This window comes from Dipodomys merriami, unplaced genomic scaffold (genome assembly GCF_024711535.1).
Source record: "Dipodomys merriami isolate MVZ:Mamm:240054 unplaced genomic scaffold, mDipMer1.0.p SCAF_194, whole genome shotgun sequence".
Lineage (NCBI taxonomy): Eukaryota > Metazoa > Chordata > Mammalia > Rodentia > Heteromyidae > Dipodomys > Dipodomys merriami.
Window position 1 is genome coordinate 1,146,105 of NW_027203315.1, and position 10,035 is coordinate 1,156,139.

General features: G+C 40.0%; 1 pseudogene; it reads right to left on the reverse strand.

Moving 5' to 3' along the window:
• Nucleotides 1-3,031: 3,031 nt before the first annotated feature.
• On the reverse strand, nt 3,032-5,214 carry LOC138831375 (zinc finger protein 180-like; annotated as a pseudogene).
• Between the last annotated feature and the right edge of the window lie 4,821 nt (nt 5,215-10,035).

The following is a 10,035-nucleotide window of genomic DNA, read 5'->3' on the forward strand; positions in this document are numbered from 1 at the left end:
ACCATGACTATACCCTATAGAGTATTTTAGATTTCTATAGGAATGGAAACTTTCCTGCACGAAGGCCAAAGAACCCATTTTTACAAAATATCTTCCCCGGCCTTGAAGTTCTTTCTACTCAGGGCCTGGGTACTGTCCCTGAGATTTTGTAATAAAGGAACAAATGTAATGACAGTCTATCAACATGATTCTCAGCACTACTTGTGGGAAATTTGGTTAAAATTGGTGATAATAGTCTCACAGCATTGCCTACCTTGTTGGTCTTTCAATTGTGATTTTAAACCTCATATTCTTTAGCAACTAAGAATTCTGATATGAAGCACCAGTGCCCTGTTAGATCATGAGATCTTAACTACTTGATCTAAGGACTCATGGTTTCCACAGAATAGGATATAAAATTAATAACATCATATAGACATAGGCAAAGTTCCTTTTGCAATCTCAGTAAAGGTCTGTTTACTTATCATTCTGTAAACCACATCCAAATTCTTCCACTAAATATTTGGAAGAATGCATTGTTTGCACAGATCATATTAGTGGCCGTCAGGTTGATTTCAGGGGCAAAATTTGTGAGGCTTCCTGTACCTTCTATATCAGATGCCCTTTTGTATCACTGATTTTTCACCTTAGGGTCTTGCTTCTTTGTCTGGGCCGTTCAAAACACTAATTTTATAATTACATATCACAAGTAGCAAACAAGATAGGCACATATGACCAGATCCATGCTTTTATTGGCTAAGATACCATTTTCATGAAGCTTTTACATGGGATGGCCTACAAATACTATCTTTCCAATTTCAGCTTCCTGAGTAGCTAAGATTCCACACATGAGGGGGTGTAATTGCTCATTTTTAATCACTGGTTTTAAATTAAAAGAAGGAAAGGGTAGTTTACCAATTCAGGGAGCAGTAAGTCCCTTAAATTTTGAGCTCAAGGAAAAGTGTTGGCCAAATAATAATAACAAAAATAATAAAATAAAAAATAAAATGCTATGATGAGGGCTACTTTGAATGAATGTGGTATGTTGGTTCATGTCTTTCAATTACAGCTACATGACAGGCCTAGGTAGAAGGGACTCCAGTCCATGAACCATCCTTTATCAGAAAGCATCCAGTTTGTAAAAATGGGAGAATGAGCTATATCCAATGGCCAGTGTACGTGTGTGTGTGTGTGTGTGTGTGTGTGTGTGTGTGTGTGTGTGTTACAAGTAGGAAGCCAAGGGCCTCCCAATGCCCCTATTTTTTTTAACTAGGCCTCAGTGATAAGCAGAAGGGTGAACAGTGTGAGGGAAGGGGTTAAGCTAGCAGCCTAGCTAAATCTGGCAATGTGAAGTCCACTGTCCTTATCTTATAAATGGAACCCTGGCCAGGATTTAAGGATTCTCTTTGAAAAATTAAAATAAATACCGAAATTGTTGAAGGGATAGGAATTGTGAGGTGAAGCACTGAATGAAACCTCTTATTCCCAGAGAGAGATTTCTTCAGAACAGCCCACAGGGCTCATGCTTTGATTCCTAGCTTTTATGGAGGCCAAGATCAGAGAATCAACTTTGAAGCCAGCTCTGGTTGGCTTCAACTCAGTTCCTGATTCAACACCTCATATTGGCACAAAAATATTTTCTTCATGAAAGTGTGAAAGTAGAGCTCTTCATGTAACCAAACAGCTCTGGACATATGTAGAATGACTGGCTTATATAGGATCTGGAGTCTTGGTCTTGGTTTACTAATTAAGCACTTTCTAATGTAACAGATATTTTTTCTAAATGCCTCCATGATATCTTTAATTACATAACTATACTGTGGCATCTATCTTGGCTTTAGATATTCTAAATTTGGGTCAATGTTTGTATTTCTGTAAAAGAAGACAGTATATTTGTTGGAAGCCATATTTGGGAAGATGGAATACTGGAGTCTTTATTACACAGCTAGCAGTCTGCAAGCAGCCTGATGTAGCAAAGACTTGCAGTCCACAAATACACTGAGACAGCTTGGAAACAGGACAGAAAGGGAAAAAAAGAATAAAAACAACACTAAGAAACCAATCAGCAAAATAAGGATACATGTGGAACCATTGCAACAATGAGAAGTACACGTTGTCATGTCAAAAATGAACTTAACAACTTAGGTGGGAGGGGGGAGTATTGGGTGAGGGAGCAGAAGGCTGGGAAGGGATGGGAAGGGGAAACAAAGGAGGAGGCTACAATGCTTGATAAGAAATGTACTCATTATCTTGCCCATGTAATTGTAACCCCTCTATACAGTATTTTTACAATAAAAAATATATAAAAAGAGAAAAAAAAATTACAGTGAAAATCTAAAAAAAAAAAAAAAAAAAGAAACCAATCAGCACAAGAGAGTGCTGAATTGACACACTATGATTACCAGAGAAGCCAAGAGACAAGACACAGGACATGATCACAGAGACATGTACCATGGCATCTAGTGCCACTGCTGGTCCAGCCTAAATAAGGCCTAAGCAGGAGGCAAGTCCACAGGAAATTCCAGTCCCAGGCACTGGACTAACAGATTGAGTAATATATCAGCCAAATGCTCACCCCTGATTCCAGCGAACCAGCCACACCCATCAGTTGGGTGGCAAGTGATGGATGGGGGAATTTCTTTCCCCCTGCATGAAGACAAGATGCCAGACCCCACTATCCACCATGTGGCGAATAGGGCACCAGCCACACCTGACCTCATTACTTAATATTACTGAATTATTAAATCAATTTATAAAATGTTACATCCTCTTTACCATTTTGTAAACATTCAAGAATTTGTTTTTGGTAGAAGCCATTTTTCTTGAGCCCCACCTTTGAAAGAATAATTCTCACATTCACCAACAATTAAACATTGTTCTTTTGAAAAGTTTATTTCTTCCTTCTTCCTCATTCCTTCCCCTCCTCTTTCACTCTCTCACTTCCCTCCCTCCCTCCTTCCTTCCTTCCTTCTATGTTTCCTTCCTTCCTTCCATCCTCCTTTCCATCCTTCCTTCCTTCCTTCCTCTCAGGGACTAGAAGTAATGCTGTAGCTCAAGTGGCAGATGATTTTATTTTTTTGTTAACTTCAATTTTTGAGAGGTTTGACTTCGAGGTGAAAGACTTTCCACACATGTTAATTTCATAAGTTTTCTCTCCTGTGTCTGTTCTCTCGTGGACATTAAAGTGTGACTTCTGGGTGAAAGACTTTTCACACCTGTTACACTCATAATGTTTCTCTCCAGTGTGTATGCTGTGGTGTAGAATAAGCTTTGGCTTGTTAATGAAAGACTTTCCACACCTGTTATATTCATAAGTTTTCTCCCCTGTGTTTGTTCTCTGGTGTAAAGAAAGGTGTAGCTTATGGTTAAAGACTTTCTACACATTACATTCATAAGGCTTCTTTCCTGTGTGTGTTCTCTGATGGACAGTGAGGCTTGACTTCCAGGTGAAAGACTGTCCACACATGTTACAATCAAACGGTTTCTCTCTTGTGTGTGTATTCTGGTGGCCAGCAAGGTTTGACTTCTGGCTGAAAGACATAAGATTTCTCTCCTTTGTGTGTTCTCTGGTGGAGAGAGAGTGTTGCCTTTGAGATCAAAGACTTTCCACAACTGTTACATTCATAAAGTTTCTCTCCTGTGTGTGTTCTCTGGTAGACAGTAAGTCTTCACTTCTGGGTGAAGGAATTTCCACACAAGTTACATGCATATGGTTTGATTCCTGTGTGTATTCTCTGGTGGACAGTAAGGTTTGCCTTCTTGGCGAAAGACTTTCCACACACATTACATTCATAAGGTTTCTCTCCTGTATGTGCCCTCTGTTGGACAGTAAGGTGTATCTTCTTGGTGAAAGACGTTCCACACATGTTACATTCATAAGGTTTCTCTCCTGTATGTGTTCCCTAGTGGACAGTAAGGTTTGCCTTCTTGGCGAAAGACTTTCCACACACGTTACATTCATAAGGTTTCTCTCCTGTGTGTGTTCTCTGAGGGAAAGTAAGGTATGTCTTCTGGGTGAAAAAGGTGTCACATTGTTAACATTTCTCAACTACAGGAGACACACTAGGACTATATGCAGCACACATCTTACTGGGATCACTGTAGACACTCATGTTCTGACACCCAGTGACTATTTCTGTCTTCATCCCAAAGGAGTTCCCATTATTCTTCATCAGTTCTGACTTCTGTATGGAGCTCAAATTAAAAGTTTTGATAAATCTAACTTTTTCTTCACCTGGGTTACTTTTCATGATTGCTACTTCAGATGACTATTCATTGTGACTTTCCTGACAGATAATAATCATATCCTCCATTTCTTAGACATCTAAAATGAATTAGAGAAAAATAGACAAAAACAAATGAGATCCATAAATTCCTTAATGTAAAGATATTTTCTCCCATTCTGTTTCAATATTCTCAAATGTCAAAGCATTGTTTTATGCAGAATATATACTTTTCTCCACAATGTAGTAATTAAGGAAGTAGTACTGATGTTTTACAATGGAAAATAATGTTTTTCTGTATTTCAGATTTTTCTATTTTTCTCAAGGAAATGTTTACTGAAGTTATTCAGCTACACACTCATAAAGCTACGATTCTGAATGCCACTCCATGGCCAGCAACACTGATAAGAAATTGTCCCTATCAGAGGATAGTAGCCCTAACATACTCCTATTTCCCTCCTACCTGCATAGTACTAGTTTAAAAGAAAATGATATCTCCTTTTCTACATTTCTCATTGTCGTTTTCTCTTTTAGAATGACTTTTCTAAGGACAAAAAGAATTGCTAACATTAACAATACTGGCACACCAAATTCAGTTTGTGTTCACGAGAATAATGGATTGACAATTCCTTGAGACAAAGGATCACCTAGATCTCTGCCACACATGACTCAGTGACCCGTCCAGCAGGCCAGGTAATTTGGTGGGGGATCCGAGAGGGCACCTCCTAAAAGAACCGAGGGGGGCGAGAGAGGATCGAGACCAAGCGCATAAGGAAAGACAGAGTCAGTCTGAGTCGCGTCAAGGTCTCATTTATTGGCAAAGAAACTTAGGTTTTTATAAGGAAAGAAGGGGAAGCACTGTATGGAAGGGAGGGGTGGACGGAAATTTTTTTACGGTGAAGTCAGGGCAGGGTCTTTTGGTCCACTGGTTTCGGTAATTGACTGGCCCAGCCTGTTTTAGGAAGTAATCTAGATGTACACCTTGGAATTTCCAAGAACGGCTATTTATCATGGCTTAATCACGTGTTTGAAAAAGGCCAGAGCATTCATTCTCAGGCAGGTTTCAGGTCTCCAACAATTCCCCCTCCTTTTATTAAAATGGCCAGAGTTGACTTTTGGCCCGGCAGAGAGGGCCCCTATCCAATTTTGTGGAAGTACAGTGTAGGCCATATTATTGCCACAAACAAAAACCTGGCTCTGCTGTGAGTATAGGGAGGCAGAAACATTAATAACATTGTTGCACAGGGAAAAGGAGGATATCCCAACATCAATGTCATACTAGCTGGGGAAGTTTATAACACTCTTTGCAATAAAACAATTAGCGCGGATGATCAAACTGAGGTAGTCCCTCTGGGAGGTAAGGGATAGGGAATCTACAGTGTTACAGGCTTATGATTAACACTTGGCCTAGTCTGCTGGGCTCATCAAATGGCCCTTATCTTGAGCCCCCTAAATCGGGAGTTTTTACACAGGAATGCGGAGGAACATACTCCTTGTTTCTTATCTTGGGTCCCATTTGGCCATTTGGGGAATTTACTTGTTAGCCCTTTAATTACGACTACAGAGCTTGTCCCAGGGCCAACATCTAGACTCCAAAACTTTTTATATATCTCCAGGGATGGGAAGGGTCAGTGCAAGTGCAAGCAATTTTACAGAAGCAAAACCAGCAGTTAGCAATTGTAAAATGTAACTCTAATTTTTAATCTTTTATTCCCCCATTTTTCTTTGGACCAATACTAATCTTAAAATTTAGGGGGTTTTTATCTCAGTCGTAGGGGTGTCTCTATATTATCTTGTGGGGTGTCAGTTGTTCTCAATGCATGGTATTTGGATCTCAGAACTAATAGAAGGACTGCGCTGATCTTTTTCTTTTACAAAAGACACCAGTCTGTTGAGTATACAAGGTCCGATTGTAACAAAAATAACAGTACCAGAGCCCCTTACATTTTTTTTTTCAAGGCTTTCTTTACTACCCTCTTTTTTTACGATTTTTTGAGCATCTTTGTGGCTGTAGTTTAAAACTGCCCATTTTTCCTTTGGCTTGCAGAACCTTTATCTTAGAACAGCCTTAAGGCACCACTGTGATGCAGAAGCTTGCTAGATTTTAAGGCTAAGAGTATTACCTCCACTGATAACACACTCAGGTTATTACCATACCAGAGCCAAACTAGGCTGTGACCATAGAGTGGATTTCCAGTCACTATGCACTGAAGTGCCTAAGGCAAGCAAGCCAGTGATATTCTTGTCCCCAGTATCCACTGTGGGAATAGAGGGTTTCTGGATATCACCCAAAAGAATGTCCCACAAGATCTTAGATTTAGCAGCAGTCAACCAGGAAGCCGACTCAGGTGATGGAATCAGGCAGGAGTTTCTCCAGGTGGCTGTCAGGCCATCGTTGAACTTTACCTATTAAGGTATGCAGCAGCAGCAACAGCAGGGTCTCTCAGTGGCTCCAAGGGACTGTCACACCTCATGCTGGGCTGTAAATTCCTACACAGACTGTTTAAGTATACATTGCATAGCCTTGGCAGGCTTTGATCCTGCTGGTTTTTAAGATCTTTAAACAATAGCCCAGGACAATTTACCAAAATCACAACCTTTTTACTAACCAGATATTTTTGTAAATACACACAGAAGGCTCAGAAGGCTTAGTCTTGCAACCATCTCTGACAGATGCAGTCTCCACACCTTGCACACCAACAACTGTTAACACTATTCTTTATGTCTTTTTTTTTTTTTTTATCTATTTTGCCTCATTTTTTTAAACTCTGGACCCTTGATCTTAAAATGGGGGTAGAAGGGCGAAGGTCCATCTTCTGTAACTTCTTCAAGCTGACTTCAGGGGCGTTGACCTTACCTAGCCAGGGACCTATAACTTTAGCCTATTTTACAAAGAGGCTATCAGGGTTAGATGTCATTAAGAAAAATATTTTAACTTTTTACAACTGCACAGACCTTTTCTCTGGCTACAGCAGTGTAGCTTGTTTAGCACTCTAGTTTGCAAAAGAATCTTCCTAGATGGCTTAGGAATGTGATCTATAATGATCCCAAGTAATGCCTAAGTTACCTTTGCAGGCCTTTAGACAGATATCAATGATATCAATAGAAACACACTCTCAGGTTTACAAACTTTTTCCTGAGCAGATGAACTTTATGTAACTAGTGTCAGCTCAATTAGAGCTGCCAATTAGAGCTTTTGGCACATAAAGGGGTTGAGATTTAAACTCTCTCCAACATTTTATAACATTAGCTTTTTATTACTATCACAGAGGACTGGCAAGTTCCTGCCACTTACAAGGTAGATAGTCATGGACATTAGGCATGCTTTCAAACTCTTTCCATGACCTCCCGGCTCTGACCAGTTTTGAAGGGCCACGCACAAATGACTCTAGGATCTGACATTTCTGCCATCCAAGCAGTGGCTTTATTGCCTCTGGATGCTCCTCCATTGCTTTCGTCCCAGGAGTGTCTTCTCCACATTGGGATAAATGCCTCATGCCTCATTGCATTTCCCTTTAGCTGGTCGCTGGACTTGAACTCGGGGCCTGAGCACTGTCCCTCAGCCCTACAGCTCAAGGCTAGCACTCTGCCACTTTGAGTCCCAGACTCAGGGCTTGAATGCTGTCCCCTAACTCTTCAGTCCAGGGCTAGTACTCTGCCACTGTGAGTCTCGAGCTTGGGGCTTGAGTACTGTCCCCTGACTCTTTAGTCCAGGGCTAGTACTCTGCTGGCTGAATAGAGGTGACAGTCTCACAGGAACCTTTTTGTGCCCGGGCTGGCTTTGAACCAGTTTGCAGATCAATGAGTCTTACAAAAGGCCATTTTACTCCAATTAAAAGCAACAAGGTGGTCAACATAGAAGTAGCTTTTAAGCATGCTCTTACCTGAAACTTATTAAGAGTCAAAGTTACATCTGACAACTTGTAAGAATCCTCTGTGCTTTGCTTTGGGCTTGCTGGAAACTTAAAAAACCTATAAGAGCAAACTAGAATAGCAATTATTTTGGTAATCCTAATTTTTCCTTTGTGCACATTGAGGCCAATGTTAAGAACAATTTTATATTTAAACTTTATATCCAAAAATCCATTCCTATTTTTTTAAAACCTCTTATTAATTACCTTTAGTATTTTATACTTTAGTTTTTATTTGCATTTTGAAAAGATCCCTTGAAATCTTGAGGCCAAGTGTCACTCATTGCCTCTTGGTTGCTTCTGTTAAAACAGACACACATTAAGATTTTTAAACTCAAATGACAATTTTTCCTTAATGCAAGAATTACAGTCACCTGTACTATATCACAAAGCTAGACTTAACACCTTTATAACTTTTAAAAGCATCCTAATTGTGGAACATAATTGAAAGTAAGCCACATTATATAAATAACTTTTTAGCCCTCTTTTAAGGCCTTCCTAATTTTAATGTTAACACATCCAAGGGGAGGTTTTAGCAATACTAATCAGATCATCACATCACTCATTTTAACCATCATGTTTTCAGTGTCTATCTGCAGAGAAAAGAGAGAACAAAGATGGGCCACTCAGCCCCTTCTATGGAATGGCCACACACCCAATCTGACTCTTTAGGGTTAGATGAACTGCGTTTGCATCAGCTTGCCCTCTTTTACCATGCATGGACTCCTCCCAGGGCCTGTCCCACCATGCATGACAAGCTAAACTGCACTTCTGCTTGTTCACCCCTCACCCCTAAAGATAGGTCTTCTGTTGGCTTCTAAGTTTTTCCCCGTCTCTTCTCTTGGTTCTCGAATGAAATACACAGTTTTTAGACAGACAGAACAAGTAACATCTTTGACAGTGTTAAACTAACCTTTACATTTAAATTTCTAATACTTATCCCCAAATTTTAGCCAAGGGAACTAGATCCCAAACAGCCAATGCATTTTTGTTAAGCCAGGCAACTTGATTACAGTATAAACTGTCTTATGCATTTTAAAATATTAGTTTTTAAATACCAGATTTTTTAATTTGCAAGTTAAAGAATCTTTACAAAGCCATTTAAAACAATGTTAAGATTCTTTAAAATTTTTGGTAATGTCCAAACCTCATAACCTTTTGAATTTTTAAATTTAAACTCACCCAATTGTTACAGCATGCTGACAATTTTTATCTTTGAACACGTTCACAGACACACACAAAACACTCACACAGATCTTAAAGCGCGCAAAAATCAAAATCAGTTGTACGTACACCTTTTAATGTTGTTTAAAAAAAATTTAAGACAGTATTTCTTTTAAACTAGGTATCTTTGTTGGGCTTCATTTTCCCAGAGCTTGCTTATCTAGCAAGGCAATTCACTAATTAGTCTTTTGAATCTCTGTGCTGTTCTCATTCAGCAAGCTGAATCCAGAGTCTGCTGAGTGAGCCTGTCACACTCACCCAAATCTTCCCTACTTCAGAAAACATAAAACGAACACACACACTAAACAAGACAAACAAGTGGCCACAAAGACAAAATCAGGTCTCAGTGAATGGGGCGACATCTCACCACCATTCACTTCCCAGGGGACTCAACACCCCTACTCACCTCCGGAGGATTTTTTTTTTTTTTTTAGATTCCTGCAAGCATTGACCCAGGGGCCTTCCAAGGCTGAAGAGAATTGCCAGTCATCTTGGGGCAAGGGAAAAAAAAAATCCCTAGCGGCCGTGCCCTCAGACTGACAGGTTCTCCCCCACGCTCAGACCCCCTGAACCAAGGCCCAAGGCTGAGATCTAACTGGGGCCACTCGCAGGTGGTCAGTGGCAATTTCATAATTGACAAACAAGCAAGTTCCTAAAACCTGACAATCTGGGCTCGAGCTGTAACTTTTTTCCAGTGA